The 23787-nt window shown below is 38.6% G+C and overlaps 1 pseudogene; it reads right to left on the bottom strand.

Moving 5' to 3' along the window:
* Nucleotides 1–3780: 3780 nt before the first annotated feature.
* Nucleotides 3781–4284, bottom strand: LOC106000281 (annotated as a pseudogene).
* Nucleotides 4285–23787: the final 19503 nt, after the last annotated feature.

Below are 23787 nucleotides of genomic sequence, written 5' to 3'. Positions count from 1 at the left end.
GAGCCATGCCACCGGTACTCACAGACAATTGTAGGGCAAGACTGAGGCCATGACAACTTTTTACCTGGGCATAGGTATAAGCAAGATTCATCCACATTAGGCTTTGCTGCAGAATTACCTAGGATACCAGGATTGGGCACCAAAAGCCATTAGGAATACCACAAGAAAACACAGACCCCACTGAATCAAAATGCCACATGACCACCACATACCCAAGAGGTACTAGAGACTTTGGTTGCCCTTTGCTATGTTAAGTCCAGTGCGGGAAACATGCTCCATTCAGTACATGAGCTACATCAAGTGGCATCCGCTTGGGGTTTGGATAACCCCTTCCTCCTCAACTGGCTGGCTTCTACATTCAAGAAGTAGATGGAACCATAACTGTGCCATGTAGGACAGACGGGTACTCTGATCAATCACTGGCATCACTGAACACCTAGAGAGAAACACAGAAGGAGGAACCCACAGCAGATGAAGGTGGCCATGGCTGACATTTTAAACTTGCTCCCAAACAACAGTTGGCATCCCATTTTTCTCTACCTGGTGACCTCATCAAAAAAAAAAAAAAAACCTAGGGAGCAGACCTGTGGACCATGTGACAGGACAAAATACTAAGAGGCAATTCCCTCTGCCACAGTGGTGCCAGAAGAGAGCTCCTGTATACTTTGGTCCTATAGCGCCCCCAGCAGGTGTCAGCATGCACCGCAGGTGGAAGCTCAAACCCACCCAACCAGAGACAGTAGAACAGAGAGAAATATAGTATTTTATATGAGTTATGTTGGGGAGGGAGTGGGTAGGAAGTTTTCCCTGTTGTATTCCTAAGCCAGCATTGTACGTCTGGAGCTACACATTGTTCATTTGAGGTTCAGTTATATTTTGAATAAGGTCTCAGAATTTTCCCCAGATCAACTTTTCCTTCTAATCAAGCAAAAATTACATACCACCCTGCTTTCACTATATTTGATGTCAGTATAACTTGTGGAGGAGATGGGGAAAAACCAGTTGTTTAAGGATACAGGTGGACCTGTTGCAACAATGAGAAGTACAAGTTGTCATGTCCAAAACGAGCTTTACAACGTCGGTGCGGGGGGGGCGGGGAAGGGGGGGGAAGGGGAAGGATTGGGGTTGGGGGGGAAGGGGGAGGCTGGGAAGGGATGTGAAGGGTAAACAAAGGAGGAGGCTGCAATGCTTGGTAAGAAATGTACGCATTATCCTGTCCATGTAATTGTAACTCCTCTGTACAGTATGTTCACAAATAAAATAAAATAAAATTAAAAAAAATTACATACCATCTCTCTGACATACATTGTATTTGTGCATTTGTGTGTGCATGTAGGTGTGTCTGTGTTTGCCTTTGCATGAATAAATGAAGAGATATGAGACTTTGATTCATGGATTCCTCAAATTTTACATTGCTTTCTTCCTTTTCAACCATTCAATCACCTGGGCTATGCCTCCAGTTTAATCTTCTGCTATTTTGTGGAGGTTGAAGACATATCAACTCTCTTCTTGGGCTGTGTCCAAATGATAAATCCCTTAGTTCCCTTAGTACCTACACTAATGGGAGTGAACCCCATAACTAGCAAAAGTGAAATCTTTACAATACAAGCCCTTCTGAACACTACTGGCACCGTGTCTTGACAAACAAAATAGGACATCAAATCTTAGGGCACCTTTTCTGACTGCAACCAGCAGGGAAGCCTTAGGGGTCTGGACCTTGCCACTCCCCTTAGCAATCCCTTGCTGCAATTTGGTGGGGAATTCCAGTTATACAAACAACCTGGAAAACTATTCCACATAGCACTTAAAAGACTGCTGTTCTGATTAAGTAATGACAAAAAATGCCTAACATTTAAAAAAAAAAACTTGTTCTTCAGTGCTGGAGGAATATCAATACCAAACTTCAAACTCTTTTACAAACCCCATAGTAATCAAAACAGCTTGGCACTGGCACAACGGACCTGAGGACCAATGGAATAGAACTGAAGACCCAGAAATGAACCCTATAGCCACAGACCTATAACCACCTAATCTTCAATAAGGGAGTTAAAAAATAGAATGGAAGAAAGACAGCCTCTTCAGTAAATGGTGCTGGCAAAATTGGTTTAACACCTGTAGAGAACTAAAGCTAGATCCCCATATATCAACCTGCACCAGAATCAACTCCAAAGGGACCAAAGACCTCAAAGTCAATGCAGACACCCTGAAAACATTACAGGAAAGAATAGAGAAAATCCAGGGCTCCTTGCCACAGGCTGAAATTTTATTAATAAATACCCAGAAGCACAACAAATCAAAAAAGCGTTGGACAAATGGGATTGCATGAAACTGCAGAGCTTCTGTATGGCAAGGTGCATAGCAAGCAAGATTAACAGAAAGCCCACAGGTTGGGAGATCTTCATAGCCATACAACAGACAAGGGTCTCATATCTAAAACATACTACTCAAAAAATTAAATCCCCCAACATCCTCAAAGAAACAACTGTCTGATTAATAAGTGGGCTAAAGACTTGAAGAGAAACTTCTCTGAAGAGGAAATAAGAATGGCCAATAGACACATGCTCAACTTCTCTAGTCATAAAAGAAACGCAAATCAAAACAACATTGATATTCCACCTCACCCCAAGTAATCTAATAACAACAAATGTTGTAGGAGATGTGGCCAAAAGGGAACCCTACTGCATTGTTGGTCGGAATGTAAACTAGTTCAACCACTTTGGAAAGTAGTATGGAGGGTCCTCAAAAGACTCCATATAGAGCTCCCCTCTGACCCTGCAATCCCACTTTTGGGCATTTATCTGAATGATCACAAACAAGACCATACTAAAGCTACCAGCACAACTATGTTTATCTCAGCACTATTCCCCATAGTTAAGATATGGAACCAATCCAGATGCCCCTCCGTAGGCGAATAGCTCAAGAAAATGTGGCATATATATATATATATATATATATATATATATATATATATATGAATTCTGTGCCTCCATCAGAAAGAATGACATCACCCCACTTGTTAGGAAATGGAAAGACTTGGAAAAAATTATAATAAGTGAAGTAATCCAGACTTAAAGAAACATAGGTCCCATTGTTTCCCTTATCTGCAATAACTAGTATATGTCTAGGACAAGCAGAAGAGGTCAAAAGCTATGTACATATGACCATATAACCTGATGCTAAGCGAAATGAACCCCAAGATCAGGACACAAAAGATTTTATGTTTCTTGTTGTTTTTAATGCCCTTATAATGTACTATGTGATTTTTTTTGTTTCTTTGTATGTTCTTCCCCCATGGTGCAACCCCTGTTGTCACTGTATTTGATTCCAGTGTCCTGCATCTTGTGCATACATTTTTCTGATTTGGGGAGGGGAAGGGAAATAACCAAATGCTGAAATAAGGATGCAGGATGATCCATTGTACCAATGAGATATACAAGACACTATGTTGAAAACGAACTTTACAACTTTGTGGGGGGGGGGTGGAGGGAGGAGTTAGGGAAGTAGGGAGGTAAGGAAAACAAAGTAGTGGGTAACAATGCTTAATAGGAAAGACTCATTACCTTGCTCATGTAATTGTAACCCCTCTGAAGAGTATCTTTACAATAAAAATATATCATTAAAAACAACATATGAATATGATTTTATTAAAATGTACTTCTTTCTTCACAACATTAATGCAAAACGCAAGCCTCGGGTTTTACATGTATATTTTGAGATGAATATATATTATATACACACACCTTCATAATATATATGTGTATATATGAAACAATTACTGTTTCAGTTTCCAGGCCAATACAGCCTCCGTTTGTAAAAAGCAGTAACAATTTCAGGGCACTTATCATTAGCCTCTTTTGCAGAAACCAACCCAGTTTCACGTGCGTTTTTCCACTTCATGTAAAACATCATTTCTCCATTATGTTCCGTGACACCAAGTATTCGTTCAGGCTCAAGACCTCTAGAAAAGCCAATTGGATTGGCACCAGCATCTCTTTTATCATTTGATGTGCTATCCTCATATTGACTGGCAGATGAACTCACTCCTTGAGAATTTTTAAAAGCCCTGATTAAGTCCACACAGTCTAAAGTTTCTTCTGGTTCCCAGGTATTAACAGCATCTGAATATCCCTTCCATTTCAGGAGATATTCTACCTTGCCTGCTACTACACGCCGGTCCACTATTTTCTCCACTTCAAATACTTCAATCTCTGGTTCTTCAACTTTTTCACAGTTTCCACTCTGTTTCTTCCTTCTTTTCGACAGTGTTGTTTCCTTGGAGGCCATCTTTAATTGCAGATTTGAGGAGCTATTATTAGCCACTTCAGGTGTTCCAGGTCGTGATCTTGCAGCCACTCTGACCAGCGAGCCTCAAACTCCAATCACCTCCAATGGGGGTTATTCGTTAATTTTTTATGGTAAGTACTGTGAAAATTAAAAAAAACACCAATCTGCATAAATTGTGGGACTTCCTAAATTACCATGCATGCAGTTCTAGAAAACGCCCACCCCTGTGGCAAGCTCCTCAGCTTCAACCTGGCTTCTAGTAATAGACAAAGCACACCAAATAAGAACTGCTGGGATGTTAAGAGCTAAATTATCATTGGAACCAAAACCACAAAATAGGCCAAGCAAACCCCAAAAATATCCTAAGAAGCCACACATAAGCAACCTATATAAATAAAGATTTTTTTTTAATCACCTCATAGCATTTTTTTTTTGTCAGTCCTGGGGCCTGAGCTCTGGTCCTGAGCGCTGTCCCTAAGCTCTTTAGTTCAAGGCTAGCACTCTACCACTTGAGCCACAGCACCACTTCAGGTTTTTTCTACTTATGTGGTGCTAAGGAATCGAACCCAGGGCCTCATGCATGTGAGGCAAGCACTCTACCACTGACCCACCTTACCAGCCCACCTCATAGCATTTTGAAAGAAATATCTTACCTACAGAGGAACACCAATTTAAATGATAGCAATTTTCTCTTCTGAATCCAGAAAAGTCTGGAAGGAAATGGCACATTTTTCAAACATAGGGTACTGTCAACTTTGAATTCCAGGTTCAGGAAAAATATCCTTCAGGAATTGTGAGAAATAAAGACATTCTCCGATGAGAGAAAATTTTGGAAAGCTTCTCTAGATGTACCAATAATGACAGTCTAAAGGTGATCTCCATACAAAAAGGAAACAATACCAGAAAGAGGCATGGAACTAAAAGAGAAAATCATGATATATGTAAAAATCAGCGTGAATATAATAGATATGCATTTCCTTGTGCAGTTTTAAATCATATTGAGTATTTGAATGGAAAATTGTACTACAATCTGATATTAGGTGTTATCTATATAAAAGAAATAGATGAGAAATTTATATTCCAAGAGTTAGATGTGGGGATGAAAGGGTATAACAACTCTCTACCAAACACCAATCTCTGAGTTCAAATCTCAGTACTTACAAAACAAAACACATTCTCTGAGTAGGATAAAAGGACACCCTATATAAAAATGAGTTCTCTGCACTTTGGTAGAAGTCAAAAATAATGACAAGAGTAGACTAGGACTAATTAGCTATATTTTCATACTTAGAATGACTATTAATAAAACTATAAAGTCAATAAGTCCAAATATTTTAGTACCCCACAAAAAGGCAAGCAAAGGATAACAGGAGTAAGAAACAGAGAAACTGACAGAAAACAAAAAATTATAAAATAATAGAATTAATATAATTTCCCCCAAGTCTTTCCATTTCCTTACAAACGGAGCACTGTCATTCTTTCTGATGGAAGCATAGAATTCCATTGTGTGTATATGTGTATGTGTGTGCGTGTGTGTATATGTGTGTACATATATATACATATATATGTATGTATATATTTAAACAACACACTTTCTTGAGCCCTTCGAGCACTGAGAAGCATCTAGGGAGATTCAATATCTTAGCTATTGTAAACAATGCTGCAATGAACATGGTTGTGCAAAGCAAAGTAAGCCAAACCCAAGAAATATAGGTTGCTTGGTTTCCCTCATTTGTAATAATTACAATGTGACCATAAATCTACAAGCAAGCCCCGTGGATAGTAAAAGATAAAAAATTATACTTGGACATGATAAATTAAACAGGATACTCAACATTCATGCAGAGAGACCAAAGGAGGTTATTCTTAGGAGAGGATAATGGCTCAATAGCTATGTGCATATGTTCATATAAAATTATGTTAATTTAAATGAACTCCAAGAAATGGAAACAAAAATGTTTTATTGTACTGTTTGTGATTCATTTTTTTCTGATTTTTTCCTTTTATTACTCTTGTTGATTTCTGTACACTTTGTCTTTTATCTAAGTTTATCTGATTTGGGGAGGTGAAGGGGAAGCATAGAAACGGTGGGACAAAGGATGAGCTAATATATCAGTGATAGTAGACACTATGTTGCAAATGAACTGTACAAATGGGGGAAGGGGTTCAGGAAGAAAAATCTGGGAGAAAATGAGGGAGGGGGTGACACTGTCCAAACAGAAATGTATGCATTATATGACTTAAGCTACTTTAACCCCTCTGTATATCACCTTTACAATACAAATTAAAAAATAAACAGAATAAAATAGTATGTTCAAACACAAAAGAAAAAAAAAGTATTAGACTTTCCAGGTGTCAGTGGTTCATGCTTCTAACCTTTGCTAATCTGCTGGCTGAGATCTTGTGGCTCTTAGTTTGAGGTCAGCCTTGGAGGAAGAGTCTTCTAGATTCTATTCTCAAAATAGCTAGTGAAAAATCGGGCAGGTAGAGGTGCTCAAGTGCTAAATAAAGTGCCACCCAAGCAGACATGAAGGTCTGGATTCAAACCTTAATATTGCAAACAAAAAGCTATACCTAAGCTCAATAATTATGCTCAGATTAAACGGTCAAAATAAATGCATGTAAAGATATTCACAAAATATTTCTTTTTAATCCCCTGCAAGACTGTTTTCGATTTGAGCCATCCTTTCAGTTCATAAAGTCTTTTAAAATAGTAATATATGTTGTCTCCAAGAAACTTGCTTTAGGAATGATAGCACAGTGAGTTTAAAGAATTGAAAAGAAGAGAACAATATATTATAAAATCCTGAATTTATAAAAGAAAAACCCAGTGGCTATATATTTATTAATATCAGACTTCCAAGAGGCCTCAACCCGTCAAGTCACTAGGATGTGTGATTCCTCTAGCAACAAGTCCTAACAACACAAGGAAATGTTATCTACCAGAGTAGCTTTCTAGAAATTCAGTTCCTGAGACATTATTCATGACTAGTCATGTGGACACCCCTACCTAGCACTTTACAAAACATCAGACTCCTACTAGGAAACCCCAGCATAACCTCACTGTATGTACAAATGGCTTGAGCACAGATAAACGATCTGGTAAGTCCTAGTCAGATTTGATGGGAATATTCTCCATATCAAATTTCCACATGCATCCAGAGATTTGCTTTGCCATGAAACCTTTCTAAGTCAAGATGTCAGTATGCTGGGTTAAATCTTTTCTGTATGGTTTGGAAAACAGGAAACTTCTTATCCCAGGATGAACTACATTTATGCAACAAATTATGCCCAGTAAGCCACTCTGACTAGTACTGCAAATGGTGAGACTCTTCTAAAATCAAGTTCCTAAATGCCCACAGAGGCTTTTCTATCTTACTCTTAGTTTGCACAACTTCCCACAGTATTTTGTAGCTGCAGAATTATCCTAACTCCAATACTATACAAAGACAAAATTACACACATTTATCTTCCATCAACTTTCACACAAAAATCTACAACAAAGTATTAGTAGTATAGAATGTGTTAAGGTTTAAAAGTCATTTTTACAATTTTTACACTGGTTGTTTTGCAATCTGTGCAAAGTTGAATCAAATATCAGTGTTTAGTCAATGAAATCTACCATGGGTTAAGTAAATTACACGTGATAAAACTCAGCATTCACTTATGATTTTAAAAACTCAGGAAACTATGCATAGAGGATTCCTTTCTCAAGTTAAGGGACTTTACTAGCAATGCTATAGTTAGAGTTGAGAACTTGAGTGAGAGAATAAGCAGAGATTGCCCTGTACTTTTTAAGTAAGTAAAGAGCTATCTTCCCACTAATAGATGCTATATATACACTTCCCAGGATGCATGTAGACAAGGTGTTCACACAGGTACCAAGTCTAATGATTGACAGTGACATTTTGGGACCCTGGTGATTGCTTGTATCTATAGCCCTGTCCTTTGTTGCATACTGAGCTTGAAATTTGCAGTCCAAAATTGTTGAGTTGATAAATGGAAGGAAGATCAAACATGGTTCCCACTTTCACCTTAAGCCATTTCAGTCCTCTACTTACCAGCTTCCCAGATGTATCTGAAGCAGTAATTCCTTCGTGCTCCCCTAGAAATGGCTAGTGATGGACGGTCCTGTCAGGGAGGAGACTCTCCTAATATGGGTGAGCTGCAGCTGCTTCCAAACTCAAAGCCCCTCTCCCACCCTCATCTACACCTGATATTCATACATATTACAAACCTCTGGGCTTTTTAACTTGGGCCTGTAGAGCTGGAGTGGAGCAAGAATTTGAAAATAAATTGCTTTCTTAGGAAATAATATACATGTTAGCTCTGGTATATATATCCTTTTAAGGAATTTATGTACATGAGTTTCCCAGAGAAAGCATTTGGCGAAGGATCAAGTTTCTATCTGCCTAAATCCAGAGGTCATTGTGAATTTTCTGATGTTTATCCAACTCAGCTGAGCAACTTTAAGATTTTCTTCTTATCTTCTCTTTTTTTTAACTTGTGGCAGTGGTGACTGAAATCAGAGCCTCAGGCTCTACCTTGATTTTTCCTCCAGAGGGAACTCTACCACTTAAGCCAAATACAAGTTTCCCATACCTTGAATGGCTAAATGTACATATATATGTGTATATTTATATAGAAATATTTGAGTTCATATACACATAAATATTTGTATACATAAGTATATATTTTAAATACATATGTTTATACAAAAGTACATGAACACAAAAATGTTTATCACATATGTTTAATCAGATGTGAGCTAAAATATGTAAATAAAACTGAATTTTCTGAAGCCAGCCTGTCTTGGGAATTCATGTTTGACCTTTTTCCTCATATTTTCAAATTGGCAATGCCTGGCCCATTTCCAAGAGCTTTTGCTGACTCATTTTCCATGTTCAGATTTCTTGAGTTTCACATTAACTTGTAACCAATGGTGATCCCACATAATTTGCAGTCTATTAAAGAAAGAGCAGCTAAATTATTCTAGGAAGACAAAATCCAGTATACCTTCGACTTAAAAATACTGTGTTTCAACCTGGGTGCTGGTGGCTCAATCCTGTAATCTTACCTGTTCATGTGGCTGAGATGTGAGGATTGCAGTTTGAAGCCAATAACAGTCAGGAAATGCTATGGGACTCTTATTCCAATTAATGTCCAAAAAAAAAGCCTAAGTGGAGCTGTGGCTCAACTAGCAGAGAACAAGCTTTTAGAAAAAGCACTCAGGGACAAGGCTCAGGCCTTGGTTCAAGCCACAGGTCTCCCACAAAATACTACACCATGCTTTTACATGGCAATGGAGTATACTATCAACACATTCCCTCTTTGCTTGACTCTTAAAGTGTGAGTTTGCTGTGACCGTAATAGTTACATTACTAATTAAAATGCACTTATTTTACATTTGAAATTTGAGTTGAAATACAGAGAGATAATTTTGTTTAAATTATCCTTAATTGTCTTCCATTCTTTTTCATATCCCAGTAGCTAACAGCATTTTGGTAAAAAATGAAATATTTGCCTTATGATTGGGGCAAAGTACAATAAAAAAGACAATAACCAGAACAATAAGCCAAGCAAAAAAATACATAAAAGGCATAGGATTGGAAATGAGAAAATAAAACTATCCCTATTCCCAAACAACATGATTTTCTATGTAGAAAATTCCATAGACTCTTAACAGACTCTTATAACTAATTGAATTCAGCAGTCCACAAAACATAATATTAGCATACAATTGGTCAAAGAATACTATATGTATGGGAATACCACAATGAAATCTCTCTGTACAACCAATTTATGCTAAATAAAAGAAAAATCAAAAAAAATTGAGGAAAAACGTCAACACACAAACATGAATTGCAGTTCTATGTACTAACAACTAACCAAAAATAAATATAAAACCTAAATAAACTAACAATTAATATAGAAGCTAAAATTAAAAACACAATACTACCATGTGCTAATGGCTCGTGCCTGTAATGCTCAGGAGGCTAGGATCTTAGGCTCAGGACTCCAAGCTAGCCAAACCTGGAAAATTCATGAGAATCTTATCTCCAACTGACTAGCAAAGGCTGGAAGTGGAGCTGTGGCTCATGTGCTAGAGTGCTACTCTTCAATGGAAAAAAATTGAGAGACAGTGCCCAGACCCTTTGTTCAAGCCCAGTAGTTTCACATACCCCCCCCCACACACACATGCACATTACCACTTAGAATTACTCCACAGAAAATGAAGTACATAAGAACTGAACAAAATATGTACAGAATATGTATGCTGAAAAATTCCAAGATGCTGCTGCTGAAGTCTAGGAAGGCCTAAAACAATAGAAATTAGATGTACTGCATTTGCGGAAAGTATATACACAAGATAGCAATTTTTCCCAAATTGATCTATATGTTTGATATAATTCCCCCTCTGATTTCAAATAAGATTTTGCAGATAAAATATCTATAGGCAAAAAAATGAACTTCTACCTTAGGTAGCTTTGTTACAAAAATTAAATCAGGGCTGGGAAGGTTGCTCAGTGGTAGAGTCCTTGCCTAGCATGCATGAGGCCCTGGGTTCGATTCCTCAGCACCACATAAGCAGAAAAAGTCAGAAGTTGGTGCTGTGGTACAGAGCTAGCCTTGAGCTGAAGAGCTGAGGGACAATGTCCACTCCCAGAGTTCAGGCCCCATGACTGACAAAAAAAATTAAATCAAATACAACTTGTAGGTAGGATTGGGAGGGAAAAACTGGGAAAGAATGAAAGAAAGGGTGACATTGTCCAAAAACAAATGTACTCATTACCTTACTTATGAAATGGTAATCTCTCTTTATAAAATGGTAATATCACCTTTCTAATAACAGTAAAATTAATAAATTAAGAAAAATTACAGTAAAAATTAATAAATTAAGAAAAATTACAATAAATCAAAGTTCAAACTAGGCTTGAGCCTTGATGTAAATAGCATAATGAAATGTACTAAAACTGTTTAAAACAATGGGAAAAAGAGAGTTAAGAAAGAATAATATAAGCCAAGTATCTATGGATCACAACTATAATCTTAGCTACTCAGAAAGCTAAAATCTGGAGGATAGAGGTTCCAACAAAGCCTGAGCAGAAAATACTCCATGTCTTTTATTTGCTGATATTTTTTAGACTCTGTGATGGAAAAACAATCAGCAAAACAACAGGGCAGGAATTTTAGCTCAAGTAGACTGAGAGCCCAGTGACTATGAGGCCCTAAAATACAGAACCTAGTACCACCAAAGAAAGAAAATAAAAATGAAACAATAACATTGAGTTAATTTGATCAAAGTACATTGCCTTACATGCATAAATGTAAAAATCACAATAAAACCTATTTGTGTAACTCAGTTAAACTAATAAAAATGTAAAAAGAGCCAAGTGTCGGTGTTCACAACTGTAATCCTAGCTACTCAGGAGGGACAGATCTGAGGATCATGGTTCAAAATCAGCCCAAAAGATACTTACCTCCAATAAGCTACTCAGACAAACCTGGAAGTGGTGCTGTGTCTCAAGTGGTACAGCAAAAGAAGCTCAAGGACAGCACTCGCATCCAGAGTTCAAGCCACAGGACCAGTTTAAAAAGGTAAAAAGAGATTCGTTCTACCTTAGGAAAACCAAAGTGAATTATCAAATTATAAATTCAAACCCTATCATTAGTTTAACTATATTGTATTGAAGTATAGAACTGTTATATTTCTAGAAGAAAGAACAAGACTGACTCGGTATAGATTTCTCAGCCAAATCACCAGAACACAACATATACCACAAAACTTGAAAAATTGAATATCTGCAAGATTAGAAGTTTTTCTTCTGAAAATCATCTTTTGTTAAGTAAATGAATGGAAAGACCAGCTGCAGATAAGAAAATGTTTTCTAGCTATGTCCTTTGCCATGCAGAAGCTCTGCAATTTCATGCAACCCATTTGTCCAACCTTCCTTTGATTTGTTGTGTTTCTGGGTCTCTTTTAAGAAAATTTCAGCCTGTGCCAAGGAGACCTAGGGTTTCTCCTATTCCATCCTGTAATTTTTTCAGTGTGTCTGCTTTGACTCTGAGGTCTTTGATCCATTTGAAGTTGATTCTGTTGCAGAGTGATATATAAGGTTTTAGCTTTAGTTTTCTGCAAGTGATTAAACAATTTTGCCAGCACCATTTACTGAAGAGGCTATCTTTCTTCCATGCTAATTTTTTTGGGGGTCCGGTCATGGGGCCTGAACTCTGGGCCTGGGCACTGTCCCTCAGCTCTTCAGCTCAAGGCTAGTGCTCTACCACTTGAGCCACAGTGCCACTTCCGGCTTTTTTCTTTTTGCTTATGTGGTGCTGAGGAATCGAACCCAGGGCCTCGAACATGCAAGGCAAGCGCTCTACCACTGAGCTACCTTCCCAGCCCCCATTCTAATTTTTTAGCTATCTTATCAAAGAATAGATGGCTATAGGTCTGTAGGTTCATTTCTGGGTTTTCAATTCTATTCCATTGGTCCTGAGGCACCTCACCCCAGTTAGAATGGCTATAATCAAGAACTCTAATAACAGATGCTGGAGGGGATGTGGACAGAAGGGAACCCTACTGCATTGTTAGTGGGAGTGTAAACTTGTTCTACCACTTTGGAAAGTAGTATGGAGGATCCTCAAAAGACTCCACATAGAGCTCCCCTCTGACCCAGCAATCCCACTTTTGGGCATTTACCCAAATGATCACAAACAAGACCATACTAAAGCTACCAACACAACTATGCTTATTTCAGGATTATTTACCATAGTTAAGATATGGAACCAACACAGAAGCCCCTCAGTAGATGAATGGATCAAGAAAATGTTGTATATATACACAATAGAATTCTGCACCTCCATCAGAAAGAATGGCATTGCCCCATTTGTTAGGAAATGGAAAGACTTGGAAAAAATTATATTAAGTGAAGTAATCCAGGCCCAAAGAAACATAGGTCCCATGGCTTCCCTTATTTGCAAATATTATTATATGTTTGAGACAAGCAGAAAAGGTCAGATAAGTTGATGCTAAGCGAAATGAACCCCAAGATAAGGATTCAAATGTTTTTTTTCTTTCTTGCTATTGTTTCTAACATATTTATAGAATATTTCTTTGTTGCTTTTTATGTCCCTCCCCTATGGTATACCCCTTGTTTTCACTGTATTTGATGTTGGTATACTTTGTGGAGGGGAAGGGAAAAAACAAATTGTTTAAATAGGGATACAGGTGGAGCCATTGCAACAATGAGATGTACAAGATGTTATGTCAAAAATCAACTTTACAATTTTGGCCCCCAGGGGGGATGGGGGGAGAGATGGGAAGGGATGGTAAGGGGAAACAAAGGAGGAGGCAACAATACTTGATAAGAAATGCACTCATTGCCCAAGTAATTTGTAACCCCTCTGTACAGTATTTCCACAATAAAAAAAGAAAAGAAACACAGTCTAGGGAAAAAAAGAAAATATTTTCACATATTACAGAGGACTTGAAAAGTTATATGACATGACTGCCCATTAAGGAAAAGAAATTTTTAAGAAGATATCACCACACACCTTTCGGAATGCGTTTATAGTGACAATATTAAACACTGAGAAAGCTCTGGTGAAATTTATCTCATTCATTGCTGGTGGAAATACAAAATGGTACAGACAGTCTGGAAAGATTTAATATTTCCTTTCCTTTCTTTCTTTGTGGAAGTCCTGCAGCTTAAACTCAGCATTTGGGCCTGTTCCTGAGCTTTTCTGCCCAAATCTAATGCTTCTGCTCCCCATCCAGGCTTTTGGTGGTTAATTGGAAATAAGAAGATCTCATGGACTTAATAGCAGGATCCTTTCATCTCAGACTCCTGAGTAGTTAGGATTAGAAGCCTAAGCCAACCATGTCAGGCTTTCTGTGTTTGTAATGTGTGTGTTTGTGTAGTTACTGGGGCTTAAACTCAAAGCCTCATGCTCTTCTTCAGCTTTTTTACACACATCTGAGGTTCTACCATCAGAGCCACAGTCCCATTTCCTGGAAGATTCTTTTAGCACTGAAAATATTCTTACCATCCAACTCAGTCAACACTGAACATACACTTAACATCTGCCCAGCAACTGAAGATCTGGGTATTTAGCGTGATGAAATGAATTTACGTTAGCACAGAAAACTCTACATGAGTATTTATAACATTTTTTCTTATTTATTTTTGCAGTGGTAGACTTTGAAGTCAGGGTCTTGTGTTTGTGAGGTAGGCTCTCATACAATTGAGCCACAACTCCAGCCATTTTGTGCTGGTTATTGTTAATACCAACCTGGGCCTTACACTCAAGGTCTGGGCACTATCCCTGAACTTTTTGCTCAAAGATTCATGCTGAACCACTTGAGCCACAGATCAACTACTAGCTTTTGGTCATTTAATAGGAGATAAAATGATGTCACTGACTTTCCTACTGGGCCTGGCAGCCTGCTTCCAATCAGAAGCCTCCTGAGTGCTTGGGATTACAGGTGAGGGACATCAGCACCTGGCTGTGCTGGTTTTTGTTGTTGTTTTGTTTGTTTTAAAGATAAGACTCTCAAGTCCTGTCCAGTGGTGCACTAGTGCTGTGATGGGCCTAGTTTAGGCTTCCCACCATACTCAGAGTAACAGGAGTGGGCCACCAGGGGCACCTCTCAGTTCCAATTTCTAAAACTTATCTCCTGTGTCTAGACTTGAACCATAATTGTCCCCATCTCAGCATTTCAAGTAGCTAGGACTATACATGTGAGCCACTGACACCTAGCTAGCAGGTGTATTTTGTGTACATGTGTACCCAGCTCAGCCCACTAGAAGAGTCCATGTGGCAGGCAGTTTGTGGAAGGTGTACAGAGGGTGTGCAGGCTGCAAGCAACCATGCAGGCAGCTGGAAAGTGACTAATGGTAGGTGGACAAGCCAGCAGATGTTCTGGCAGTCAGTCAGGTAAGAGTGAATGCTGCAGCTGCAGTAGAATATATTTTACTGCTAAATTTTCACTTAAAGGGATTTATTACTGGTTAATGAATTAAAATGAAAACCTATGCACTATTTTCAGAAATACATATTCATTGCTTCCTGCTTACATTATTATATGGTTAATGAGATTGTAGACACAGGGTTTACATACTGCCTTGTAAATCTCATTTCAGGGGACCTCATGCTTGCCAAGCAGGCAGTCAACCATTTCCAGCCGTACCTCAACTCCATTAATTGAAAGCAAGGTGTGATGGTATCCACCTGTCCTTCCAGCTATTTTTGAGGCAGAGGTAGGTGGGCACTTGAGCCCAGGAGTCCAGGGCCAGCCAATGCAACATAATAAGACTCCATGTCAAAAGAAAGAAGAAAGAAATAGGCATGTGTTAGGGAGTTTTGCGATTATCTCTATTGATGTAGCTAGATAAAGACCACTTCACAAGGAGTGTGGCTATTTGAGTAAATTTCACATTATTTAATTTCATGTTGGTGGTACTGGAATTTGAACCCTGGGACTCATACTTGCCATGTTGTTCCTTTTTCCACAGAGCCAGACTTCAACCTTGGGTTCTTTCTGTTGGTTATTTCTGAGACTCCAGTCCCTGTTTTTGAGATGTGTGTCATTTCTTGCCTCGGTGTTTGCTTGGACATGATCTGCCTTTGTTAGTCTTACCAAAGAAGCTAGGATAACAGGTGCACACCACCATGTGTAGCACAGATAAGTGACAGCCCCATGGCCCTGAGTTCAAGCCCCAGACTACACACACACACACACACATACACACACACACACACACATACTCACACACAATAAAAAGTATATAAAGAGTTATACAAAACCTTGTGACATTTGGCTAAGAAAAACCTAAAGTAAGTGAGTTAACCATGATGATAAGCTACACAGGCTATTAAACAAAATCTCAATAGATTGGATTTTCAATGATTTGTCATTCATATCAAATAATGTTCAAATAAAATGAAATTATGTTGATTACTTCAAATAATTTTTTCTCAAATCTACATAATGACTACAATTTACCAGATAGGGAAAAGAGTGCTACTTATTCAAGAATGTCATTTTTGAACCTATTTCTAGGCTGCCTACACGCAGGCTTCAGGGGAAACTATTTAACAGGGGATGGGGTGATTCCAAGTAATCAATTTGGAAGGTGTCCCTAGGTTGATCATGTGAGCAGGTACTACACATGCCATCCTGATAGCTATGCCATTCTGACTGCTAATAGGGAAAACAGCTTTCAGAGTTTAATTTTTTGAAAGGAGTCTGCAATTTTATTTTGATGGAGCTAATATTGAAAATGTCCACTTATAAAACTTCTTTCCAGGGTGGTTATTAAGAACGTATTTTCATGGTTAAGATGTTTTGGAAAGTATTTTATGTCAACCTGTAACTGTTGCATTGAATTGTGGATTCATGGCCAGAAATCATCGTTGTTAAGACTTCACTTTGAGCAGGTTCACTGAGACTAGCCTTGGGCTCACTGTTAGCCTTGCACCATTACATTTAGAAAAGCATTCCCTTCTATAAAACCAATGATTTCATAAGATGAGAATATATACATTGATGATAGGTTTTGTGCAATGTTCCCACAATCTTTGCAAATAATGGCCAAAGGGTATTGACTTTTTCCTTAGTTAAGCAAATTTAAGTATACCTGACTATTTTGATTATAGTATTGAACCCCACTGATCCCAGCTAAAATAATCACAGTAATTTTTGCCAACAAAAATACAGTGTTATGCAAAGCTATAAATTATGTTCTTAATTTTTCCTGTGGTATTTTCGCAAAATCTTAGGAATAAAACCCATAAGGGAGATGTTCAGTGCACATTGGTCTACTAAATTTAGTATTCATTAATCAAACTTAAAATTTGTATTCTTTAGATTGTCTTTAAAGTTAGTCATTAGGCTTCTAAATAGTTGATAGATTTTTTTGAAAATGAATAGATTACGTATTTATTAGAAATTTTGGAAGAAAAACACTAAAGTGTAGGATGAAACACTTGAAGAAAACTACAGTTTAAAAAAAAACTACTGTTTAAAATATACATATATATGGAGAGAGAGAGAGAGAGAAAGAGAGACAGAGAGAGAGAGAGAGAGAGAGAGAGAGAGAGAGAGAGCCAGGTGCCAGTGACTCATGCCTGCAATCATGGCTATTCAGGAGGCTGACATCTGAGGATCACAGTTCAAAGCCAGCCCAGGCTTTTTAAGTCCCCGTGAGACTCCTATCTCCAATTAAACACTCAATAACTGAAAGGGGTACTGTGGCTCAAAGTTGTAGGGATCTAGGGCTGGGATGTAGCCCAGTGGCAAAACGTTTGCCTAGCAAGTGCAACATCTTGGGCTCAATCTGCAGCACCAAAAAAGAAAAGAAAAAAAATACAGTAAAAAAAAGTTAGGTGGCTCAGTGGTAGAGCACTTGCCTTGCATGCATGAGGCCCTGGGTTCGATTCCTCAGCACCACATAAGCAAAAAGAAAAAAGCTGGAAGTGGTGCTGTGGCTCAAGTGGTAGAGTGCTAGCCTTGAGCTGAAGAGCTGAGGGACAGCGCCCAGGCCCAGAGTTCAGGCCCCACAACCAGACCCCCAAAAAATAAAAAATTTAAAAAAAAATTAAAAAGTTGTAGAGAGCTAGCTTTGAGCAAAAGAGCCCAGGGACAGTGCCCAAGTCACGAGTTCAAGCTCCAAAACCAACAATAAATAAAAATAATTTATAAATAAATTACATATAATTAATTACAAACTCTACAGGGAAAATAGGATATGACAAATGGCAACAAATGACTACAAGTTACAAAGTGCCACACTATTTTCCCTCTCTGAGAACCACGAGTAATCCATATTTAAAAAATAAAAAGATGAATGATTTATACCAAATTTCCAAACATACTATATGTTATACATGGGAAATGCAATAACAATGCATCTCAGAGATGCATATGACATAAAGAATCTGATTAACTTATTCATAAAAATCAATACAATGCAGTTAAAACATCCAACACCTCAGGTGTCACCTCAGATTACTTTCACTCTATGATGTCTGTTTTTTATGTTATCCAGCCCTGTCAATCTCACAATAGCAGAGGGTTCTCAAGAAATTCTAGAGAACTGCTTACAGTAAGTGATCAATGTAAACCTGTTCCCATTCTCCATTAATTGAGCATGTGATAGATTGAATATCTGAATACCTGCCAAAGACACAAATTGGGACTGTATTCCAGTAATGACATTTTAGATCTCTAGAAAGAAAGAAATTGAAGACAGGGGGGAAAAATCTACCATATCCTTGTAAGATTTATATCATTATGCTAAAACTTCACCCTTCTACTCACACTTGAACAAACTGCAGTAAATGTCAATCCAACTACATGTCCAAAAAATGGCTTTCCAAATATGCAGCTCATTTTTTAACTAAGTTATTCTATGATGGCTGTTTTTGTCATTTTAAATGTGAATAGTCAAATCAAAATATATGATATTCTGATTAGCTTGTGAGTTCATGAAAAATGAATACATACTGATTTTAAGATACACATGTTCAAAATCTTATGAAAGTGATGACATTGTCCAAAAAGAAATGCATTCTTTACATGACTTATATAACTGTAACACCTCTGTATGTCACTTTTATAACAACAACAAAAATACTGTGAAAAGTCCATTGCTGCTGAGCACCAGTGACTCACACCTGTAATTCTAGCTACTCAGGAGGCTGAGATCTAAGCATCACAGTTTGAAGCCAGGATAGGCAGGAAAGTTGTATGACTCTTATCTCTACTTAATCACCAAAAAAAAAAAAACCGAAGTAGAGCTATAACTCAGTGGTAAAGTGCTAGCCCTGAGTAAGAAAAAAGCTCAGGCCAGGAGCTGGTGGCTCACGCCTGTAATCTTAGCTACTCAAGAGGCTGAGATCTGAGGATCATGGTTCAAAGACAGCCCAGGCAAGAAAGACTGTGAGACTCCTATCTCCAATAAACCACCAGAAAACCGGAAGTGGTGCTGTAGCTCAAGTGGTAGAGTGCTCACCTTGAGCTGAAGAGCTGAGGGACAATGCTCAGGCCCAGAGTTCAAGCCCCATATCCGACAAAGAAAAAAGAAAAAAGCTCAGGAACAGCACCCAGGACTCAAGTTCAAGCTCCAGGACCAGCAAAAAAGATTAAAACCTATTGCTTTCTTTTACATTAATAGGATGGCTAATTTTTATTAAGCATCCATGTATGCATGGGAAACATCCACATGTAATTTATCTAGTGTTTATAAAATGTAAATTGCAATAAATATTAAAATGAAAAAGTTAATGTTAATTTCTTAACAGCACTTCTATAACATATTAACTTTCATGTGTGCCAAAATTTGACTTTTGTGTGCCTGTCCTTGAATTTAGGGCCTATGCACTAGTGGTCCCTGAGCTTATTTTGATCAAGGCTAGAGCTCTATGACTTGAGTCACAACTCCATTTCCAACTTTTTTTACAAGAAGATATGATGGTCTGAACTTTCCTGCCTGGGTTGGCTTCACATTGTGATCTTCAGATCTCAACCTCCTGAGTAGCTAGGTTTATAAGCATGAGCCACCAGTGCCTAACAAAAATTCGAAACTCGGTGATTTGATCTGGCTTTAAAGTTAAAAGCAGAATAAACTGCTCTAGTGTATGTCTTCTGCTAATGAAAAATGAGTTATTTGTAATGTGAGTTTGTGGAGGTGAGTGGGTGAGAGAAAGAGAGAAAGAAAGAGAGGTGGACAGAGAAAGTTATTGAAGACAAACAAAGTAAGTCAAAACAAACATCTAATTTTGGGCACTGGCGTTTCACAACTATAATTCTAGCTACTCAGGAGGCTGAGATCTAAGGACTGAGATTTGAAGCCAGCCTAGGAAGAAAAGTCCATGTGATTCATATCTCCAATAAACCAGCACAAATCTGCAAGTGGAGGTGAAAAACAGGTTGTAGGCTGGCAGCCTAAGCCAAAAAGACAGTGCCCAGGCCTCGGGTTCAAGCCTAGGTAAACACATATGCACTTGCATATCTTTGAAGGGATATGAAAGAAAAACATATTTTAGGGCTTGGGATGTGATTCAAGTGGTTGAAAACATGGCTAACACTAAACATGATTCCCAGTTCTGCTAAAAAATGCTAATTAAATCTAAGAAATTGTCAATGCAGGTCTCCGTTGTGTAAAAGATTCACATTTCTCTTTAAGGGGTAAGTTGCTAAAATTAAGTACCTCTTTCATCAGTATTTAAAACAAGAACTAACTACATTGTACATTTAAGATTATTCACATGGTCCTTATTTTTAACTTAGTATTAAATCTCCCAAATCTATATCCTCCTCTCCTCACCCAAGTATTGAAAGTACAGGGTTTTCTGTAAATGGCATGGACTGTTTTCATTTCTGCTTATAAAGGTTCTATATGTATATTAGAAACATTTGGAGCAACAAGAACAGTACTCAGCATAATAATAAAATGACTTCTTACTGGATAATTCTTGGTGTCAACAATTTCTCTCAGAAGAGATTTTTTAATGACTCTCTTATAGAAAGAGAAGGAGACATATACACACATTAAAGAGTGGTTTTTTTTGCATTTTTGTTTGTTTTGTGCTAGTCTTGGGGCTTGAACTCAGGGTCTGGGCTCTGACTAAGATTATTGCTCCACTACTTGATCCACAGCTCCACATCTGACCATTTAGTGATACACTGGAGGTAAGAATTTCATGGACTTTCCTGCCTGGACTGGTTTTGAATCATCCCCAGTTCTTAGCCTCCTGAATACCTAGGATTACAGGTGTGAGCCATCGCCACCAAATTAACACATTCAAGTTTGAGTGTCTCATCCTATACTGTCAGGTCTCCAAGGTCTAGAATCAAGCTTTCTTCAAAACCCATTCTAGAAAATACTTTTGAAAAGGCTAAAGTTCACGTGAAGTACAGCAGGCCTGAGGCCTAAAAAGCCCACATTCTAAATTCAAATCCTCCTCTACCAAGCTGAGAAGAACAATCAGTGCTAGAGAAAGAGGAAACATAGAAAGAATATTTGTCATGAAATCTGGTGCTTCTAGGCATGATGACTACAAAGGGAAGGCTGAGCAAGATGGAATTTCCAGACAGAAGATGGAGACAGTCATTTGCCCTTTATTCCTCTGCAAGTTCTGTCTTCCATGACAGTGGTTCAACCTGCTCCTATGGAATCTTCCCAATCCAGTTGAATGTTCCCTTTGGGTAAGGAGTTGGGGAGAACAGAAGAATTCCTCAGCTGCCTTTCCCCTGAAGATGAGCATTACCAGGGCCTCTAAGTATGTGAGATATGGGGTAGCTCCAATATCTGCACACTTTGCCACTACTACAGAGGGAACAAGGTATCAAATATTCTTGGGAGTATACATTCAAATCAGGAAGTTACAAAGTTTACAATTGTTGAAGATAAAACCACTGAAGGTGAGTGAACAGAGCAAAGATGGGTAAAGACAAAGTCTAGGAGAGTCTTTGTGCCAATAACCCAGAGAGAAGCTGGAAGGGGGTTTCAGCTCAATGGATAGAGAGGCAACCTTGAGTGAAAGAGATAAATCTGAGTTCAAGGCTCTAAATTGAAGCCCCAGTGCCAGTACACACAATAAATGAGAGTGGAATCGTAGGCCAACTACAACAAAGAACAGAGAATAATTATATTGGGACTGATTGTGCATAAAGAACCACTGAGAAGATGAACCAGAAACCAATACCTGCACGTATAGGAGCAAAGTTGGGGTCAGACGTGGGAAGGACAAAAATGAAAGGTTCCAAAAACAACCAGGACAAAAGAAATGGGAATGGAACTTTCTACCTTTTATAGAATGTTGGTTTTGAACTGGGTAAATTACACTTTTTAAATGCTTGGTAACAAAACAGATAAGGTAGTGAACAAGCTGTCTCAGTGGGTAAGCAAATGAATCACAAGAAAAGTTTTCCAAATTCTATTTGGAACCAAATTAAAGAAAAGAAGATCAGTTTCCTCTCTTCAGGGACAGCTGGCATGATTTGACCTTTGGCCTGATATTCTGACCCTGGGGCCCACGGAGGAAGAAATTTCCTTGCTTACTAAGGAAGCCAAGGGAGAAGTCTATCTCAGTTAAGGGACTGAAGCAGCAGCACATAGCCAGTCATTTGGCCCAACATTTATGGCTGCTCATGTGTATTCCTCTTTCTTTTCTCTCATGAAAATGCTAACTGTGTCCATGCCACCTACATGTCAGAAAGGGGCTTCTAATTCCTGGCAAGGTCATTTGGTGTTTTAGTTTTGTGTTGTTTTAGTTTTGTGTTCTTTGAGGCTTAGTCTCTTTGTCTACAGAACCCTTGCCAGAAGCCAGAAAATGAGCAACAATACAATCTCTGCAGCGTCTTCAATGTGCAAGGCTCCTCCTATCTTCCTGCTCTGCCCTCTTAAACCTGTGCTCTCTTCATGCTGCTAAGGTAGCTCTCTGCCCACTATTAATTGTGAAGTAGGCCAACAGCCAAATGCCTTCCATGTGTGTCCAAATTCAACCAGAAAACACTAACTCTCTTAGACTCCAATATCAGGAGAATTTCATCTTTTTGCCAGGGCTGGTTCATATGGATATCCTCACTTCCAGGGAGGCTAGAAGGTGAGCCTCTTTACTAGGCACTGGGAAAATTTGAGGCTGTAATGGAAAAGATAGGAAGAATGGACACCAGGTAAGATACATTCATTAATTCCCATTTAAAGCTTATAGTTTACAGAGGCCCTCAGACAGTTATCAAACATCAGGGCTTCAGGAGAAAGAGGCCCCACACCACATACATGTGTATATCCTTCTCACTCTGCCCTGCTGATGTCCACTCTATATCAATATTCAATGAGGATCCTTGGCCTCGGACTCCATACATCTGCCTTTCTCCTCAGGACAAAGTATGTCCTCTAGTAAAGCATTAAGGAACAGGAAAATTGATGATGAGTTGAACTTACAGATATAACCTTTAAGAGTTAGGAGAGGGGAAAAAGAAAAATAGTTGAAATCAACTATTTGAAAATATTTCTCTTTCTCTTTCTCCCTCTCTCTCTCCTCTCTCTCTCTCTCTCTCTCTCTCTCTCTCACACACACACACACACACACACACACATACATACTCGCTCTCTTCCTCTCTCATTCTCTTCCTCTTTAGCTCTTGCTCTCTAGCTCTCTTGAGCTGTGTGTGTGTGTGTGTGTGTGTGTGTGTGTGTGTGTGTGTGTTTCTGAGTGTCCTGGGGTTTGATTGAACTTAGGACCTAGACACTAGCCCTTAGCTTTTTGCTCAAGGTTAGTGCTCTACTACATTGAGACATAGTGCCCATTCTGGGCTTTTTGTAGTTGATTAGAGATAAGACCCTCACAGACTTTCCTGCCCAGGGTGGCTTTGAGAGCGATTCACAGATCTCAGTTTCCTGAACAGGTAGGGTTACAGGAGTGAGCCTGAAACGTCTGCTTTGAAATATTTTTTAAAAACCTTGCCTGAGCTTTGGGATTTGTGGCATCATT

This window comes from Dipodomys ordii, unplaced genomic scaffold (assembly GCF_000151885.1).
Source record: "Dipodomys ordii isolate 6190 unplaced genomic scaffold, Dord_2.0 Scaffold215, whole genome shotgun sequence".
Classification (NCBI taxonomy): Eukaryota; Metazoa; Chordata; class Mammalia; order Rodentia; family Heteromyidae; genus Dipodomys; species Dipodomys ordii.
The sequence above is the reverse complement of the archived record's forward strand: the minus strand, read 5'-3'. Positions and strand labels throughout refer to the sequence as shown.